The sequence below is a fragment of the Tenrec ecaudatus genome, chromosome 13 (genome assembly GCF_050624435.1).
Source record: "Tenrec ecaudatus isolate mTenEca1 chromosome 13, mTenEca1.hap1, whole genome shotgun sequence".
Taxonomy (NCBI): Eukaryota; Metazoa; Chordata; class Mammalia; order Afrosoricida; family Tenrecidae; genus Tenrec; species Tenrec ecaudatus.
Window position 1 is genome coordinate 47,318,368 of NC_134542.1, and position 21,020 is coordinate 47,339,387.

Genomic DNA, 21,020 nt, shown 5'->3' on the forward strand with positions numbered 1-21,020 from the left:
CTATTTTTGGTACTCAGGACTTCCTTGTTCTGTTCCCCTTGCTGTTCTGCTGAACGCCTTCAGTGTTTTGCCTTGGTGAGGTGGAGTCCCATTACTCCTGTTACTGTTTCTGGTGAGTTATCTCTCTTAATTTTTATGTACTAAATGATATTAAATATACAAATAAACATATATCAATCTAACATGAATTAGGAGGTAAAACAAATAAAAACATAATAGTAAGGAGAAGAAATATTAAAGAATTAGAAAATAGGTATGTGGGTCATGAGTATATACTGTGCCCTGGATTTATCATCCCTCCCATGTGGCCCTTCGGAGAGGAACTGCCCAATTATCTTACAGGTGGGTTTGGGGTCTCCACTACGTCTACACCCCTTCACATAGATTTGGTTGCTTTTTTTGAACTTCTGATACCTGTTCTCATTGACACATCATGATCACACAGCCTGGTGTGTTTCGTCTACATTGGCTTTGTCGCTTTTCTGCTGGGTGGCTGCTTGTTTTAACTACAAGCCTTTAAGACCACAGATTTTATACCTTTTAATAGCTGGGCACCATTAGCTTTCTTCACCACATTTGCTTATGCACACATTTTGTCTTCCGTGATCACATCAGGAAGGTATCATACAATGCCACATTATTAGAATACACGGTTCTTCTAAGATTTGTAAAATCTAAGTAGAGGCCCAAAGTCCATCTACTTCCTTGCTGCATTTGTGTATATGTGCATATATCAACAAATACACACATATATATGTATATACTTTTTCTTCCCACTTTTTTATCCTCCTACCATAATATTATGTTTACCCATCATTCACCTCATTCAGCACTTCCTCTCAGACACACTTTGACCAAACATAACCAGAAAAGCTACACCTTCCTCACCATCAGTTTTAGAACACTTACTACTCCCCTGTATCCATCATGTTGGCTCCCCCATCTCCTTCCCTCCCATGATAGGATTGCCTATCCTGCCTGTCTTGTATAGATAAGCGCACACACACACACACACAGAAATCCAGATAGTCGCAAATCTAACAGGGATAGTGACATAGAGCAGACGAATATTTCTCTGATAAATAGAGAGAAGGACATGTTATGAACCGTCAGTCCAGTCCCCATTTCTTTCAGTGTTCCACATCCCGGGTCCTGTTCACCTAACAATCCACACCCCCTTTCAGTCTTCAGCATTCGTCTCTGAAAGGCAGGCATCCTAAATCCCCATTGCGATTCCTGCATTCAGGGATAGCGTGGTCTAGTGCACACACACACACACACACCAATTATGCCTTTTGATTTTCAGTGTGGCCCCCTTGGGCATAATCTCCAACCAGTTTAAATTGGGTGCCAATTGTTACCTCCCAGTCAGAAGTCTACGATGGGGATTCTTCGGGGACTTTGTGACTGTGCTCTAAAGGGTTCATTAAGGAAGTTAGCAAGTTGTCATGTTAGTGAGAAGTGCTCAGGACAGTGGTTTAGCAGCACCTGCTATGAAGTTTCAGGTGTGCTAATAAATGTCCAAAGGGGCTTACTACTCTACTGTAAACCTCCATCTGAAGGTACTCTGCCTAAACTCTGTACGTCAGCAAACCCAACTTTCCTGAATTAAGTGCCCAGAGGCATCCTGTTCCAGTAAGCCTCAGCCCAAGGGCACTCAGCTCCACTTCTGTGTGTCAGCAAATCTAAAGTCCTCCAATTAAGTGCCCAGAGGCACGCCACTGTGCAAGCAAACCCTGTACAAAAAAGCACTCAACTTGCACAGTGGATTAGAAAGCTCGTCTCTCTCCTCCATGCTCTGGCTCCTGATTCGGCTGTCGATTGGATCCATGATGATCACTGCGCAGGAATCTTGGGTCCAAAGAACACACTCCTCTCCTGGCTCTTACTAGTAATACAATCCCCCCTCCTGCTTTTCAGAGGGCGTTTTTCTACACAGCTGGATGGCACTCCAGGGAGTCTCGACTCCTAGGGACTCAGTGTCTCCCTCCACTTTCTTTCATTGGGTAGGACTTAAGAGACTTTGGCGAGAAGAGTCAGTGGTTTCGTGTATTTCACCGACTTCGACTGATGGGTACTTAGGTTATTTCAATTATTCAGAATGGTGGGCAGCTTTGTGAGAAGCAGCTGTGTAGGTGTATCCCATTACAGGCAGGATAAGAATGGAAACGTGAAATTTTAAAACGTCTTAGGAAAGTTTTATCAATGTCATGTCTAACATATATTAAGGTGTTCATTTTCCCCATCTTGCTCAGCCCTGTTGTGTTTTGTCTTTCAATTTCATGTTTACATATCATAAAGTAAGTTTACAAAGTGTGCAGCCAATACTGCCACCCAGTTGTTGAATATTTTCATGATAAAATTGCTAGTCTCTCCATATTCTTGGCAGCACTGGTTATAATCCATATTTTTTAGTATAGACAGACAACCTACAAGATCAGAGGTAATATCTCATTGTGTTTTTGATTTGTATTTCTCTGTTGTTTAGTGATGTTGACCATCTTTTTATGTGCTTATTGCCCATTCACATATCTTCTTCTTACCAGCACAGTTCTACAATGTTTTAATTATCTGAGACTACATTACAGTATTTTTACTATTGAAAGATAGTAATGCAGACAGCACTAACGTCATTTTTCAGGATATCCCCCACCCTGGCCCCTTCCTTCCCTCCTTAGGTACAACTTGCTGTACATTCTGTGTGCTTTAAAATTATTTATTAACTACATAAAATTTATTGTTTAACTCAAGCCAGTTTGATGCTTTGCCAGTGTCATGAGGGGAGGGCCTGGTTTCAATTTTTAACTTATCAACTGTTTTACAAGTTTAATGCTGATTTAATTTTTTCCCCTGTTACTTGCCTGTGCTTAACCTTTGCTGATTTGACTATTGGGCTATTTATACCTTAAAGTAAATTTGTTGGAGCATGTATAGGCTATCAGTTATATGTCCCAGAAAAATTGACCATCAGTAACTGAAAGACAGAGATCAATTTTTCGCTAAAAAAAACATCTAATCCAGGGCTGCTGCAACTGGACATGCGTCCCAGACTCACATCGTCCTGCTGGTGGTCAGCAGGATTTGGAAATGACCCCATAGTCCTTGTCCTTGGAGAGTCCCCTCCATGTTGAGTGTGAACGAAAGCTTGGATTACATGTAATCCGTGGTTTGAAACAAATTAAATATGTTGCTGTCGACTCCATTCTGACGCACAGTGACCGTGTGGTTTTCTTGGTGTGATCTTTACAGCTACGTATCACCAGTCCTTTCTTCTTAGGCACCTCTGGTACATTCAAGCTACACCCCAGATTAACAAACCAATAAATGCAAACTCACTGCTATCAGATTAATTGCACCCAAAAGAGAATTGACTTGATAGCAGTGAGTTTGGATTTCTGAGACTGTGGGTTTGTGTAGGAGCAGAAAGCTCCCTCCTCCTTCAGGGGTGAGTTGAACCCCCATCCATTTGGTTGGCAGCTGCGTTAGGCTTGATGAGGTTCTCAAGAGAAGTAAGACGAGTGAAACTTATATATGCTCACTGTCATCAAGTCGGTTCTATAGCTCATAGTGACCCTATAGGTCAGAGTAAGACTGCCTCTTTGGGTTTCCAAGACTTAAAATCTTGACAGGAGTAGATAGCCTCATCTTTCTCTTCTGCGGTGACTGGTGAGTTTGAACCACTGACCTTGAGGTTAGCTGTCCAATTTGTAATTCACTACACATCGAGATTCCTTTGTATTTACGCAGAGACGTTTATATTACGTAAAGGGCTCACACAGTTGGAGAGGTAGGCAAGTTCCAAAACTGAGTCAGATGTCACGCTGGAGTCTGCAATGGCTGATGAACCCAACATCAGCAAGTCAGATGTTAGGTTTCTGACTGCAGAGGAAAATGAACTGACGGGTGGCAGGTAAGATGACAGGCTGCTGGTTCAAGTGCAAAGAAGCAAAGATCAAATGATGAATCAGATGCAAAAACAGGACCCAGCACAAAGCAAACAAGCCTTTCCACAATGTCCACATACATTGAAAATCAGTCCATCCACAAGGAAATCTTTCAATTAACTGGCTGCTCACTGCAGATCTCCTAATAGGTCATCATTAGGTCTTAAGCCATTGGGAATATTGGTAATACTGGCACAGCCATACAAAAACCATAACAATCGCATAGCCTGATGCGATGCCACAGGACTACTAAAGCTCCTAACCCAGGTTAATAGCGGATTGCTAACCTTTTGTACTGCTCACACACAAAAATGGAAACATCACAACCAAGCTGATTCTGCCATAGCAACCCTATAGAGCTGAGTAAACTGCCCCAGAGGGTTTCTAAGCCTGGAATACTCACGGGAGCAGAGGGTGTCCTCTCTCTCCTGTGGGGGGCAGCTGCACATCTTTCCACCGGCAGCCAAGCACTTTGACAATTGCACCATCGTGACTCTGTGCCACCTACCTACCCCCACCCCCCCACCAAAACCCACTGCCATCATTTTCATTGTTACTCTTAGCGAGCCTCACAGCATTTTTAAGACTAAGGCTTTACAGGTGAGACAGCCTCATCTTTCCCCCACAGAGTTGCTGCTCAGTTTGAACCATTAACCTTGCTGCGAGTAGCCCAATGGCAGACCACAGCACCACAGGACTCAGCCCTTGTCACCCAAGGAGCCCATGACTGCAACAGCGTTTTCAAGGGAGAAATGCAGCTTACCTCAGTTCCCAGAAGGAAAATATAACAAGTTTGGGGAACAAACTTGACTGTCTCTGCCACAGAATCATGTAAAACAGTCAGCCTTTCTTTCAACTACTCTAAAGACCTCTGCTAAGAAACTACCCTGAAATACAAAGATGTTCATTCTGAGATTGAATCACACACACATACACAAATAGCAATAAATAAATGGAACATTAAAATGAGAATCTAGTTTGTAGTGGAATATGACACAGCAATTAAAAAGATGTAGACTAAAGTTTTCACATACATAGAATGATTTTATCATGTAATATTAAGGAAAAATTAGGGTATATAATTGAATATAAAATATGCCATCTGTACAAGTGATACCTATATTTTCTAGAGAACATTAAAAGTATTAGGAAATGATAACATTCATATTGAAGGATTATCGATTTATTAATTTTATCTTTTTAATCATTCTTATTCCCAATTACCTACAATGTCACGTCATTATAATCAGGAATAAACTTTCTTTTAAAATATAATAAATTCATAGGCATAAGTCCACCTTCTAATATTCTAAACATCTCAAACATTAATATCGCTAATAAAAAATCAGGAAATGAATGAATCTTTATCTTTTAAAAGAATAGCCATATAGTCAACACTGTCATTTTTTTACCACATGCTCCAGCGAAACACTTGGAGAGACAAGACTAGACCCATTTCTTCAGGGCTGGCATGATTGTAAGAATGCAATTCTCACTTTTATTTCCCTATCTACATATCTCCTGCTTTTTTCCTATTTTATTTGCAGAAATGTTCTTTTTTTTTTTTTTACGAAAAGAAGATCTTCTAATGCACGCTCCCTCTCTCTGTCTCTGTCTCTCTCCGTCTCTGTGAAACATGCCACTCAGAGAGGGACATTTCCCCTAGCAGCCGACAGATGCGGTTTATCATCCCTCTGGGGTTTGGTACAGACTTATTTGGTGCATGTTCACCTGCTTCTGTATCGGGACAGACAGACAAAACAGACACCACCAGAAACACCAGGCTCATTGCCACACTGCTGGTTTCTCGGCAAATAGAATGAACGAGAGGCATATTTCATGAAACATATCTATCAACAACAACCTGGTCAACTTCAGACACTTCTCATAAGATGCCCACAAATCTTAGATACCCACTGCCATCCAGCAAATCCAGCTCCTGGCAACACAGGACAGAGTACAACTGCTGGCTAGGTGGGTTGAGGCTATAAACCTTTCTAGGAGTAGAAAGCCTCCTCTTTCTCCAGCCTAGAAAGTGGTGGGTTTGAACCACTGACCCCTTGCAGTTAGCAGCCCAATGAGGAACCGACCATGCCACTTGGCTCTTTGAGCCTCAAATAGTCACCTAAAAAGAAGTTACTGTTCTCCTCTGTGGAACGGTGCTGTAACTCTCCGTCACTTGTCAGTATTTAAGGGAAGGGCTGTTGGCTTCTTCCAGCCACATTTGAGGTTTATTTCTGTGAACGATGCCTGTCTTTCTCAGCTATGATGGAGAAAGGACTGCTTGTCTAGATTTGGGGGCAATTAACCTCCATCAGTGATTATTGGTGATTCTCTCCAATTGTGTCCCCATGGGAGTGTGTCATTACTTACAAAGCCACTGTGAAAAGAAATCAAGGAATAGCATAAAACACGAAGCATGGTCTGATCTTGCTTGCTTTACTGGAGAAAGTAGTTTATACTTCGTGTGCTTTCTATTTGGATTCATGGCACTCTGACTCCTCGCTCATACCCTGGTGTGTGTATGCATTGTTTTCTGCCATAAGCTTTATCTATATTTGGGGGGGGGGGCTTCTTTTCTTGACTACTTTACAAAACGGATGGCAAAACTTCCAAATCCATATACCTTATTATATTCCTTTATGATTGCTTCAACTTATTACTATGGCTTTATCTGTTTTCTAACAATGTTTAATATACAGTGCATAACTATGAGTGGGGAAAGTTGTACTGTGGGACTAACACAATTCTGAAATCTAATCTTTAATATTTTGTGAGGGATTATGCAGAAACTTATAATTATGTTTCACTTTGGATTTGCCCCATCTTTACTTTATCTCATATTAAACTGTAATCAAAAATCAGCCTATTTCCATTCGGTTGCAAATCCCCTTCTTAAGGTTTCTATTCAAAAGTCTCCCCAATTTTCATTTTCTCTGTCTTTTCTTATTATATTAAATCCTGATATCTGAACATTTGAACCATATAGTGGCATTACAATGTTCTTTTAAAATTACCGATCATATCGCTTCTTCCAGTATTTTTATTTTATAATGGTGTTTTTGTTAGATCCTTGACAGGTTGTAATTAGTATGCTATTGTATCATAATAAATACCATTATTGTGGTAGAAATCATTCACTTGATTTAATGCACTGTTCAGAGAGTCTGCTGAGATGCCTCTGGTACCAATGTCAATCCCATTCCTTAATTATAATTCTTAATCTTCCCTGGTTTACCACTCTTCCAGTAGATTAGTCATTTTGATTCTAAAATTCAGAAATTGTCTGGGTTTGATAATGTTTATAACAAGAACTATAACAGCCCAAGGCCACATAGGAGCAATCTTGTTCTTCTCAAACTCTTTGTCCTGGGACATACCGGAGCCCTCTGGGAAGGGCCCTTCTGGTCAGCATTAACCATGCATTTCTGAAGAGTGTGATGACATTCATTGCGAGCTGTCAGTCACCGCCAAATGGAAAGTTGAACGATCAGAGCTTTCTTTGTCTAGGGTTGCTGTTTGCATATGTACACAGTATCAAATGCGACCATAATCCATATACCACAAGCCAAACTTGAAGCATCCATGAAATCAAGCCATAATAAAATGAAAGAGTAAGCCCAATGTAGGCAAAAATAGTGTCTATCATATTTATTAGTCAATGCCCAAGACATAGCACAATGTACAGTAGGTGTTTGTGAAACCCGTGATGAATATGCACATGAATGGACCCCACTACCTCATGGGTTTGTTTATGTCCCCAGTTGGAGGCATGGAGACAGTTTCAGCTTCAGCTCAGTTCAGCTGAAGTCAGTCTGTCAGAGGCAACTCCTCAGAATGGTGGAAGAGAGTGGATTCTACAGTCTGGATTGGAACTAACCTGGTTCTGTTCCAGCTACTTGTGTGATCTAGACTAAGTTGTCTTAGTATGCTCAGCTCCGATTGGTTCATCTATACCACAGGAAAAAAACTAATGCCGACCCCTAAATTTGTCATGCAAATGAATGAAGCAATCTTTGTAAAGTGCCTGCTCCTGAACCAGCTTTGGGCATTCGTGGTGATTCGTTTTCCAGGCCCATGTACTTGCTACCTATCAAAGAACCACAGTTTCGCAGGGGCCTTCCACAGCAAGCTCCGCGTCTCCGTGGGCTTGCTGGCCCAGCTCTGCGGTCTGTCTCCCGGGTGCCTGCGAGCTGTATGGTGGTCCCAGGCCTGCTCCTCGTGTTTTCATCTAGCTCGAGCCATCAGGACGCTCAGACTCAGAGCAGCCCCTTGTGGTTGAGCGGAACTGCCGTCATCTGAGCAGCAGGTCTCCGTGCTCTTGAAAAGCCACTGTCTGCGTTTGAACCTCTAACCTCTGGGGTTGCAGCTGAGCACAGAACCATTGCGTCACTCGAGCGCTGCTCAAAATAGCCTTGGAGGTGGTTTTTTTCTTACATCTTTTAACTAATTGAGTGGAGAAAACGTCTCTGTAGCTGAGAGACTTCTTTGGTAGACTAAACTTCCCCTGTAGATCCTCCGGCTAGATAGGGCTAGGCGGGAAACGCACTAGCTTGCCTTGCCATTCCAAACCTCACAGACTGAAAACTGCCTGCTTCTCCATGTATTTTAACACCGGCAAGGGAGGAGGCGCCTGTGTTGATTGTCAGGCAAAAGCAAGCGAAGAGTTCCTCTCTGTGGCTCAGGCCGTAGTCACCTCAGTCGGTCCAGTTCATTCTGAGGTGAAGCATTGTTAAATATCAATGCTGTATAAAATGGAGGTGGAGCTCACAGCACAGGAGCGCCACTGTCGACAGTAGGGTTGAGGAAATGAATTGGGTGACCTATAAGGTACGTCTGCTTCCAGAAAGAATGACAGCACTGGAAACGAAGTACTGTGGGTAGAAAACTGACTCAACAGCCACGGAGTTTTGTTGTAGTTTTTAAAGGATCTTATTGAGCTAAGGAGGGGCCATGGTGGTGTGGTGGGTATGCATTGTGCTGCTAACAGCAAGGTCGGCTGTTTGAAACCACCAGTCGCCATATGGGAGAAAGACAAGTTTTTCTGCTCCCATGGAGAGTTACAGTCTCAGAAACCCACAGGGCAGTCTACCCTGCGCTATAGGATTGCTATGAGTTGGAATTGACTCGGTGGCGGTGTTTGTCTTTAGCGTTAAGATTCAAGTCCCTAGGTTTCTATCCACCTCTTCTTTGTCTGTCCCTCCCCACTCCCGGAGGAAGACATTCCAGTCAAGAGTCTCTGCTGGTCTTTACTTTCAGACCTAGCTCAAGTGTGAGAGGCCAAGTGACACTCACGGACCAGGCCGACTTTAAGAGAGATGTCATTTCCAAAGGATGGTCACTGTCCTCGGTTGCTGTGGGTTGACTCTATGTGACTTTGTATAAACACAGGGAAGTATTGCCCAGCCCTGTGCCATCGTCATGGTCATACATATTTGAAGCCCGTTGTTTCGGCCACTCCATGCTACCTTCCAACTTAGGGCGTTCACCTTTCAGTATTGCGTCAGGCATTGCTTGTGCGATCTACAAGGGTGTTGATTGTGCATTGCCAGGACTTTTCTCCTAGGGAGTCGTAGTCTGGAAACGGCACTGAAGCCTGCCCCCCGGGAGGAACCCTGCTGGTACGAGAAATGCTGGTGGCATCACTGCCACGATCACAGCAGCTGGCAAGCTACGGCAGTATGATCAACTGACTGAGGAGTGGTGATCCAGAGTGTTACATTTCAGCTGGTACATGAATTTCTTTGGAAAGATAGCGCCAATAAAAAAGTTTCAGCAAGTTTTATACTTCTGCCTAGTCATTAACATTTTTCTCCAAAAAAACAGCTAGCAGAGAAGAGTTAGCTAAAAGTTCAATGGCATGTGGGTAGATAATATTTCACCTTCTTTACAGTTTTTCCCCAAATTGACATATTTCACTCATTTATGAAAGTTGTTTTTCTTCCATAAGCAAAACTGACTCTTAGAAATCTAAGGCATTTTAAGGGGTAAGTTTTACTCTTAATGTACATTCACAAATACTTCTGTGGTCTCTCTTTAATAAATTATTTTCATCATTGGTTGTCATAAAACCTAGACACTTAAAAAAATTTTACTCCAAATCAACCATTTTTATTTCTCTTATTTTTCCTGTCCTAAGCACACAAAAGTTAAAAAATTCTAATCAAATAATACACCATTATATTCTGCCTGCGCCCCCACCCAAGTGGGCCCTGTCATACTCACTAGGATCTTCTAAGAGGCTGTGCTGAGTCCCTTGCTTTGGTATATGCTCATGAGCTGACTTTCCCTTCGCTTAGATGGGGTCCAATTTTTCATAATTATGGACATTACAAGGTGCTGCTTTTAAGAAATTTGAAAATATTTCTTTTTCTTCTTTTTTCATTAATCATTTTATTGGGAGCTCTTATGCTATCATAACAATCCATAATTCAATTAGTTTAATCCATAATTGTATAATTGCTGCTACCATCAGTTTCAAAACATTTTCTTTCTTCTTGGACTCTTTGATATCAGCTCCACTTTATCCCCCTTCCTCCCCCACCAGAACCCTTAATACACACACACACATCATATGTTACACCATCCAATGTATCTGTTCCCCTACAGTAGGGTTATACAGTCATCATTGCTATCAGCTCCTCCTTCCCCCCCTTCCTGGCCACTTTCAGAAGTATGAACGCAGTGCTGACTTGCTGATACACAGCACCAAGAGCACAGTGAAATTCCCAGAACAGATCCTCTCAGGAGTTTCCAAATGGATGTCACGGTGCTCTAACTCCTTCAAATAACACAGGCTTAATTAATGGAATTTTGAAAGTTGTTAGTTTTCAAGTAATAGATATTTCTTCCTAGAATTTATTTGCTCATCACACTGAGCCTTCTGTGCACACCCACTTTTAGTTGGTAACTACCTGTAAATTCCTTTTAAGTCTGGAAACCAATCTCAGGCAATGCAGTTCCTCTAGTCTTTCAGTTCCCATCTGGCTTCAGAGAGATGACTATCCTCAGATTATAGATTAAAATATCCTTCCATCCATCCTATTGCCCCAAGCCACAGATACCTGGCGCTCTACCCTTTCCCATCCTTGGAAACCTGGAGAGCATATTGCCAACAGTTCTTTCCAGGATTTAACCAAACTAGTGGGTTAAGTCAACAGATGCTCAAGGCTGTTAATGAATGTTGAAGGCTCTGTTGGTTGGATGTGATTGACTCTCTTTTTGTTTCCCCATCACTTTTCAACAAGTGATGGATTAAATGAAGGTCAGTCATAGGCCAAATTCTGTCAACTATTCAAACACATGTTAATAAGCAATCACCCTCTTCTGGTGCAGTTGGAAAGCCCCACTCTGCACTCAGATGTGCCAAGCAAGCATGTTGCCTGAAGGCTGTCCCCCAAGGTGAAGATTCTGATGCGGGGACAGGTGCCAAGCGGCTAAGGTAGCAGTGCTCAGGGAATTGTGATACTCAGAACTGAATCCCTCCCCCACGGGCACTCTAAGGAAGTGCCAGATTTCCTGCCAGCTCTCCTGCGGGACCGGGGAGAACACCATGCCTGCTGTTGGGGTTAGGTGTCTTCAAGTCAGTTCTGCCTTGGGTTGACCCCAGGCCCGGGCCCGTGTTATGTATGGATGTTGAACACCATTTCTTACACTTTTTATGCTAATGAAGGCATTCTCAGGATGCTGGTTTCCATAGCACGATTTGAAGTGTTTAGTAATCATGCCTGGAGTCTTGCTTCCTGATCAGGAGACTTCAAACCCTAACTAACCATCACTGGGATCGAAAGGAAAATTGATTTTGTTCATACATCATTGTACTGTTGATTGATTCTGAAGTAGTTTCTATGTAAAATTTTATCAAGATGAATTAATTTTCTAATAATCCAGCTCAGGAAGTCTCTTTTGTGTTTTCATGGTGGTTAATTGAATAACGTGGACAGCATTTCTGGAAAGCTCTAGGCTGGGTCGACATGTGGCAAATGGTAAAGTCAGGTTTCCATTTTCTAAATGTCACACCTCAAAGTTGTTGCACCCAATGAGGCAACAAAAGCGGGGTCTCCCCCTCATAGTCCCTCTCTCGGGATTTGCTACCACGACCTTCCTGTAGGTTCCACCCTGGAATCTGGGATCCATCCCTTCACTGGCGCCTTCTCAATCCTGTTGACTGATGCTAACTGACCATCAAATCCCCTGTCTACCTTTTTAAATTTTAGAAATATATCCTATTATTTTTATTTTCACATCACAGACATAATAAAGCCCAACATTAATGTACACATGTGTTTCAATGCGTAAGAAACCGTTTATAGGTGGTAGCAATGAAAACCATCTTATCTGAGTTTTACTGGATCCTGATCACACAAACCTGAAGCTTTCTACTTGCTACCAGCTCATGCTGAGTATTTCTGGATATGGGAACATGAGGCCATACCCGAATGTGACCCGAATAATGGCTAAGTGCTAAACATACCCAGTAACCAGTGGTTACGCCATAAAGCTGAAACTTACATAGTTCAATATTACCTGACTTAACAAACTACAAATATTTTTCATCTAGCTATCTAACACAAAAAACAGTTTGTTTCCTTTTGGGCCACCTATTTCTGATATCACTGCAGTGTACTGAAAACATAGGCCTCTCAGGAACCTAAGCACTTTTACCTTGGACTGATGGAAAACTACAGACAGAAAGGACTCAGTGGGATTAACCAGATTAAACCCTGACCTGACTGATTGAAAAGAGGCTTCAGCTAAAGCTTCAGGGCCTGGACAGCGAGGATTCTCTGTGTAATATTGGAAAACTGTTGTTCAACACCTGAAAGACAGTTTTCTGAATTCTTCTGAGCTTTGCAATATATATATATATATATATATATATATATATATATATATATATATATATATATATAAAATATCCACAATCATGTGGGTGCCCATGGGCAGATGCTCCTGCACCTGCGCCCCTCTGTTATGTCTAGAGATGCCAGTATCCTGGGGCTAAGTGTGCTACTGATTCCTAGCACCCACCTGGCTTCAGGTAAACTACCTCCTCCAAGAGACTGAAATCTTTTCTAGCATGAATATTGAAGCATGCTCTCTTACTGGCTTACTGACATCTCAACAGTCTTTAGTTATAATGTAGGCATTTAACAAATACATACCAATGAATTACTAATTACCGATTATAGGCAACGGTGCCAAGAGTGGAACACTTTAAACCTTCCCTAAGCATGATGACATTGCTTCAGACTCTCTCTTGACAGCTGTGTACTCATTTTTAGATTACAGCATTTCATCTCTCTTCTCTCAATATGATACATCTCCACCCAGACACTATAATAATAAGACCAAACACATCACAGCGTATCAAGCTTGGGGGGAGGCGGTGAGAAAATCTGGGGGAGCTTTCCACTTGAAGCCTCTTGTGTTAGCGTCTATCACAGCTTCTCATTACCCAAGAACAGAAATCACAGCAAATGCTCCTGTCATAACATGTGCAAGAAATAACTAACTGGCTTGTAAAGAGACCATTTTTATTGTATTTACTTTGGGGAAGTATAGAAATAAGCCATCAAAGAGTGTGTATATGTGCATAAACACAGCTACACATTTTGGCAAAATAAAATTGTATCATCAAAGAAGTGTGGCCACAAAATAACAAGATCAATTTCCTTGTCAGACTCGTGGGAATCATTTGTCATTCTGTGTCTGTGTGCGTGTTTGAGATGAAGCAACACATTTTATCCAAGTGTAATAGCTCAACTCCCAAGGATGCTGGAGTCCCTTCCCAATTCCCTACTCACCCAGTTAGCTTTGTAACTCTTATAAATGCCCAAAGACTCAAGCCCCACGCCTACAGAGGACATGTCGACAAATTGGGCAGACTTTCAGTTACAGCGCACCACAGGTACAAACAGCCTTATTGAGAAAGCAGCTAGCTACCACATCTATCTACCCTGGTGATCTCATTTCAGTTGCACTAAGACATCTTATTAAAAGGAAAAATAAAGTCCCCAAGTTCCCATCACCTTCACACCCGACACCTATCCGACATTCCTTTAACTACTGCCTATGGCTGGGCACTTTATATATATACTCCTATGTTATCTTTAATCCCCGAAGTCACCCACAAATGTGCACATTATCATCATTATCATCACCACCATTTTACTGATAAGGAAATAGATCCATAAAGGTTAAATCACCTTCGCCTCAAGGCCCACACTCAGAATTCAGGAGGAGAGCCACAGAACGTCCATGTCTGATGTAAGCAGGGAGGAGCAGGCCCCAGGGAAGGGACGTGAGGACTTCCGCTCATCATTCTGCTGTAGGCACTCCCAGGTCCCAATGGCTGTCTTACTGCCCGAGGCCAAGGCCCGTGCAGCGCTTCAAAGGCAGCAAACACATTTGAATCATCTGAGGCATCGGGGAAATACTGTGAAGAGCATGCCAACGTTCTCGAGAGAGGAATTACACTCACTTGACACCTTACGTTCTTACCATCTTGATAGCTCTGCGTAGCTAGCTCTACCCTAGAAGCAACCTCCCCAGCCACCAGGTGTCCCCCCAGTTTTTTGACTGCTTTCTGAATTTCAGCAATTGGAGGAAAGCAGCCCAAAGGTCACTGAAACAATAATCAGTGAAGGGGAAAATATTCCAAGTTTGACCTTTATGGCTCCCTTACTGACATACAAGCCACGAGGTAAGACAGAGAAGATTCCCCGAGGGCCACTGGTGCTGTGCCCAAGACCAGCGTTTCTTCACTTCCGGTTGTATTTCCAGCATTCTTGCCTCCTCATCTTTTGCTCAGTCAGCGCTACCCTGGTGCATCCCGATGGTTTTGAGAAGGTCAGTGAGCTAATGTGCTAACTCACCGAATTAGAGTCCAAAGCCAGCCAATGCGAACACCGATTGCCACAAAATCCACAAGCGTTTGGCCAGCCCTGGCTCTGCACGGAAGGGGAGATAATCTGCCACCCCACGAGTGTGCCACACTCATCGCTCTTCATGAATGTTACTCTAGTGACTCACAACAAAAAGGAGGAAGAAGCAAGGAAAAGAAAATAAGGAAGGAAATTAACAAAAAATATGTTGTTCTTTGATCAGTGTTCCCTTCTAGTAACAGACAGCTCAGAATCCCAGAGCTGTGGCATGCTCGATCATTCACCTGAGGGAACATGATTCGTGCTGGCAGACAGTGTCAGACTATCAGCTGTCTGATGTTACATAGTGTTGACATGATGTCCGAGAAAGGCCCTGGGTTGTCTGTGTAGATAAGATAGGTGGGATAAATAATTCAGACATATAAAGAATGGAACCAATGGTCCCAGGGGCAGGCAGGGAAGGGGAGGTGGGAGAAAGGAAGGGCAGGGGTAGGGGTCGGGGACCAAGCCAGGGACAAGGGAACAACAAGTGAACTAAAAGAAATGGAGAGAAGCGTGTAGGATGCCAAGCGGGGCTTAATCAAGGACAATGTAGCAGCAAGGAATTCCTAAACCCTAATGAAGGCCAACCATGATGGTGGGACAAGAAGAAAGTAAAAGGAAATAGAGGAAAGAACTAGGAGGAAAAGGACATTTATAGAGGTCTAAACACAGGTGTGTGTGTGTGTGTGTGTGTAATGAGAGGGGAATAGAACTATGTACTCATATCTATATGTTAAGAATTAAGGTTCCAGATGGACATTGAGCCTTGACTCAAGTACTCCCTCAACACAAGAACACTTTGTTCTAATAGTCTGGCATTCTGTGATGCTCACCTTCCCAACGTGATCACTGAAGACAAAGCGGATTCATAGCAAATGTGGTGAAGAAAGCTGATGGTGCCCAGCTATCAAAAGATGTAGCATCTGGGGTCTTAAAGGCTTGAAGGTAAACAAGTGGCCATCTAGCTCAGAAGCAACAAAGCCCACAAGGAAAAAGCTCATCAGCTTGTGTGATCATGAGATGTCGATGGGATCAAGTGTCAGGCATCAAAGACCCAGAACAAAATCATATCCAATGTGAATGGGGGTGGGGGCATGGAGTGAAGACCCAGTGCCCATCTGTAGAAAATTGGACATTCCCCTACAGTGGAGTCACAGGGAAGAAATGAGCCTGTCAGGGTGCAGTATAACACCAATGAAACACACAACTTTCCTCTAGTTCTATAATGGTTCCTTCCTCCACTATCATGACCTCAATTCTACCTTACAGATAGGATTAGACCAGAACATGCACACTGCTGCAGATAAGAGGCTGAAACACACGGAATCCAGGATAGATAAACCATTCAGGGCCAACAAGGAGAGTAGAGACACCAAAAGGTGCAGGGAGGGTGGGGGGAGAAAGGGGGAATCGATTACAAAGATCAACTCCCAGGGGAATGAATAATGGAAAAGTGGGTGAGAGGCAACAGAGGACAATGTAAGATATGAAAATAATAATCTATAGCTTATCAAGGGTTCATGAAGGAGGGTGGGAATGGAGAGGGAAGAAATGGGGAGCTGATATCAGGGGCTCAAGTGGGAAGAGAATGCTTTGAAAATGATGATGGCAGCATATGTGCAAATGTGCTGGACACACTGGATGAATGTATGGATTGTGATAAGAGGTGTAAGAGCCCTCAATAAAAGTATTTTTTAAAAGGAACAGAAAAGCCCTGAACTTGAAAATCAAAAGTGGCGAATCAAAACCTATCTTTGCTCCTAACCTCCTTTGATCTTGAATCAATTATGAGAGTCATCTGGCTCTGTGTCTGAAGTATAATAGGCCACACACCTGGATGTAATCATCTGTATCAGAAGCCAAAAGCGGTATGAATTTTTATTTAATCTCTGCTGAGAATGTAAAAGAGACTGCCTCTCTCAAACATAATTTACAGATAACATCTCTTAAGTCTTTAGCGGGACAAAGACACAAGCACATCATCTGGATGGGGGAGACCATTCACACGAGGCCCAAATGACGTCAAGGTTTCATAGCCACACAGCTGCTCACATAGGCGTGGAACACAAAACAACTTGTCACAAAGTCACGATTGGTGGCAGTTCAATATACTACAATTACAGGTGGGTCTACACAATCCAGAACAGGACCGTGATTGCGACACATACATTATGTTAGATGCAGGCTCTTATAAGATTGGTCCCTGGCCTTCCAACCAAAGCAGGGCAAGACTGATAGGATATGACTGATGACTATGGGACCCTCAATACTGTCCATTAAGGACACACTCAGGCAAGCCCCTAAGGGAGACTGTCCTTCCCAGTGTAGGCTGGCAGAAGCCCTGGTTGTATAGTGGTTATGTATTGGGTTACTAAGAGCAAGGCCATCAGTTCAAAACCACCAGCTGCTCTGCAGGAGAAAGAAGGGGATTTCTACTCTCGTAAAGAGCTGCAGTCTTGAAAACCCACAGGGGCAATTCTACCCTGTCCTAGAGGGTGACTATGAGTTGGTATCGACTGGATGACAATGAGTTTGTTAGCTAGAGAAGAGTGGAGGTGTGCCACACTCCAATGTACTCTGCCTGGGGGCCAGGGCAGTGCTTTACCTGGTTAATGATCAGAAGGAATTCCATGAAGGCTTAATCCACATGGGGACTCTGCAACTGGACTTAGGGCTTCCACGGTCATCGCTGGCTTTCTGCAAGTGGGGGCTCAGAACTGAAGCCCTAATATTTCCCCAAGGTAATTCTGAAGCAGGGTCCTGGCTTCAGTTTCCTGATCTCTACAATGATTCTATTTTTCTATTGTAAATGAAGTAAAAGTTTACAGAGCACATCATACTTTTACATTGAACGATTCATGTACATGCTGATTCAATTCATCCGCTGCCATCCCTCAGTGGGACCATCACTTATCCTCCCTGTGTTTCCTGGTTCCCTTCCTCCTCCTTTCCTATCCCTCTGACCTTGGTCCTTGGGCGCATGCTGCTGTTTTGCTCTTCACTGGTTGATTGTTCTGGAGGTTCGTTCAACCCCAGGCCTGAGGGATAAGGATATAGACCGTGATTTCCTTTATATGAAATGAACTCTGGAGCCCCTTACACTTCTTACACTTAATGATTTTATAAAACAAAACCAAAGGCATGGTCCATCAGCAAATATCAGCATGTCCATATAATTGATTGCTACTCGGCAATACAAAGGAATGAGTTATTTATATGGGCAACACTATGGATGGATCTTGAAATAATGATGATGAATGAAATAAATCAGAGAAAAGTATTGAAGCTATATGCATCTCTAGAAAATGCAAAGTAATCTCTGTGCATGGAGAGCAATTGATGGTTATTTGGGTGGAGAGCAGGATTTCAAAGGAACACTATGAAATTTTGTGGGTAAATCACAATCCTGATTGAAGTGATAGATTCATGGATGTATACATATTCCAAAGCTTCCAAAGTGCATACTTTAAATGTCTGCAATTGGTTGTATACAATTACCTCATACAGTCATTTTCAGGGGTGAGATTCAAGGGGAGACTCGATTAGAGGCGTGGAGAAGGGTGGCTATCCAGGAAGACGGCCGTGCTGGACCACAGACGGTAGACGGCCGTGTGAAGAAAGCAAGTGTGAGTCTGCAGATTGGAGGGCAGGGTCCGGTAAGAAAGCCGGGAGAGCAGGGGGCAAGCTCAACCGCCCACTGTAAATAAGCACCAAGCAAAAGCTCTCACTGCCATGCAGGCTATGCTGGTGCAGGTTATAGCAGTAATCTAGAAGCTATGAAAACAAAGCCGACACAAACCATGCCCCCAGCATGCCTCTCGGTCCTGTCCCACAGCTGTGTTGTTTGGGGATCGCCCCGCCTTGCCCATCCCATTCCTCCCCGGCTGTGGGCAGGGTGTCAAGACTCTGACACCAAGACTGCGTTTGTTTAAGACTATCTTGCTGCCTCAAAGGAGTGTTGAGCTAGAGTCAGCTGAGGTACTTGCTCCAAGCTCTTCCAAAAGATTTTTCCAGCTGGAAACATCTTTTCGATTGAGACCAGAGTTTCAGTCTCTGCACACACATGCCTTTTTTTTTTGAACTCGCAAAATCATGTGGGGGAGGCGGTGCCTGGTCTCCTGTCGCCTCCCCAGGGAAAGAAGTCATAATCATCACCCACCCAAGCCTGCATCCACCCCCCAACCTTTCGACCAATTCTGATGCTACCTACCCCTCCCCCAGAACTCCCTGCTTCTCTTCAAGGTTTCTTAATATCAGAACTCAAAGGCCGTGCTCACAGTTAGGGCGCTCTTTGGAAGGTAACATGTGACAAGTCAGAAACAACTCAGGATACAGGTCAGTCTCTACTCAGACATGCCTGCAGGCTTCTCTCTGGCCTCTCTCTGGCCTCCAGCCTGCTCAGGCAAGTTCTCCAAAGCTCATCTAGCTGTACCAATTGCTGTAAGTTCCCAGAGCACACCACTTTACCCAATAAGCCTGAAGGCACTCCATTTTATGTGCTGAGCTAGCAAATTTAACTCCCCGAAGAACCATGGTGGTGCAGTGCTTAAAGTTGGGCAGTGATCCAAAAGGCCCACAGTTCAAAACCACTAGACACTCATTGGGAGAAAGACAGGGCTTTCTACCCCCATAAAGAGTCACAGTGTTGAAGGTAAACAATCTAGCTTAGAAGCAACAAAATCCACATGGAAGAAGCACACCAGCCTGTGTGATCACGAGGTGTCAAAGGGATCAGGTATCAGGCTCCAAAGAACAAAGAATCAAACCATTGTGAATGAGGGGGACTGCAGCTTGGGGACCCAAGACCCATCTGTAGGTAACTGGACATCCCTTTGGGGAAGGGTCGCAGGGAGGAGATGAGCCAGTCAGGGTGCAGTGTAGCAATGATGAAACATACAACTTTCCTCTAGTTCCTAAATGCCTCCTCCCCCCTGACTATCATGATCCCAATTCTACCTTACAAGTCTGGATAGACCAGAGGATGTACACTGATACAGATAAACACTGGAAACACAGGGAATCCAGGACAGATGATTCCTTCAGGACCAGTGGTGAGAGTGGTGATACTAGGAGGGTAGAGGAAGGGTGGGGTACAAAGGGGGAACCGATTACAAGGATTTACATAAAACTTCCTCCCTGGGGGATGGACAACAGAAAACTGGATGAAGGGAGACGTCGGACAGTGTAAGATATGACAAAATAATAATGATTTATAAATTATCAAGCGTTCATGAGGGAGGCGGGGCGGAGAAGGAGGGGAAAAAATGAGGAGCTGATACCAAGGGCTCAAGCAGAAAGCAAATGTTTTGAGAATGATGAGGGCAACAAATGTTCAAATGTGCTTGACACAATGGGTGTATGTATGATTGTGATAAGAGGTGTACAAGCCCCCAATAAAATGATTAAAAAGAAAAAAACAAGAGTCACAGTCTCAGAAACCAGAAGAGGAAATTCTGCCCTGTTCTACAGGGTCACTGTGAGTCAAAATCTCCTGGATGGCACCCCACTCAACCAGCAAACCTGCCTGAAGGCACCCCGCTTACCAGGCTTTGTTGCCATTGCTGACCTGCTTCCCCCCAACTCTGTCTCTGCCATCACAGTGTCCTGTCTACGGGAGTTGGAGTGCAGGGATCTGAGTCCAAAGGACACACTCCACTCCTGACTCTAGTTCTCCATGGTAGCAAGATCCCCCTTTCTGCCTCTGGAGTGGCTCATGTTAAGCCTGAATCTGGGTTCGTGTACCTTACATTATTAGCAAGCTATCCTATCCCCTTGGTGAAGCACAAGAATGGCCCCCAGCCCAATCCTACCCTGTCATTTGGTGGGAGTTACCAAGCTAGAAGCATCATACTGAATAATTCAGTGCCCGACCATGACCTTTCCAAATGCCATCCTCCCCACTCCCTCCCACATAGGGATTCATAAAGAGAAGCAGAGGTGCTTGGGGTGTGGCATGTGTCGGCACAGGGAAGGACTCAGGACTTGCCCAACACCCTGGGCTCAGAGAACCGCTTTCTGCAGGCTTGAAAGAACTGCACTAGAAGCTCCAGGAGAAAGTTCAATTGAATCAAGATCAAAGTTGATGAAGTGGCTGGTCAGTCCACAGATGGTCCACTTTAGGGCAACCGTCCCATTCATCGCCGATTTA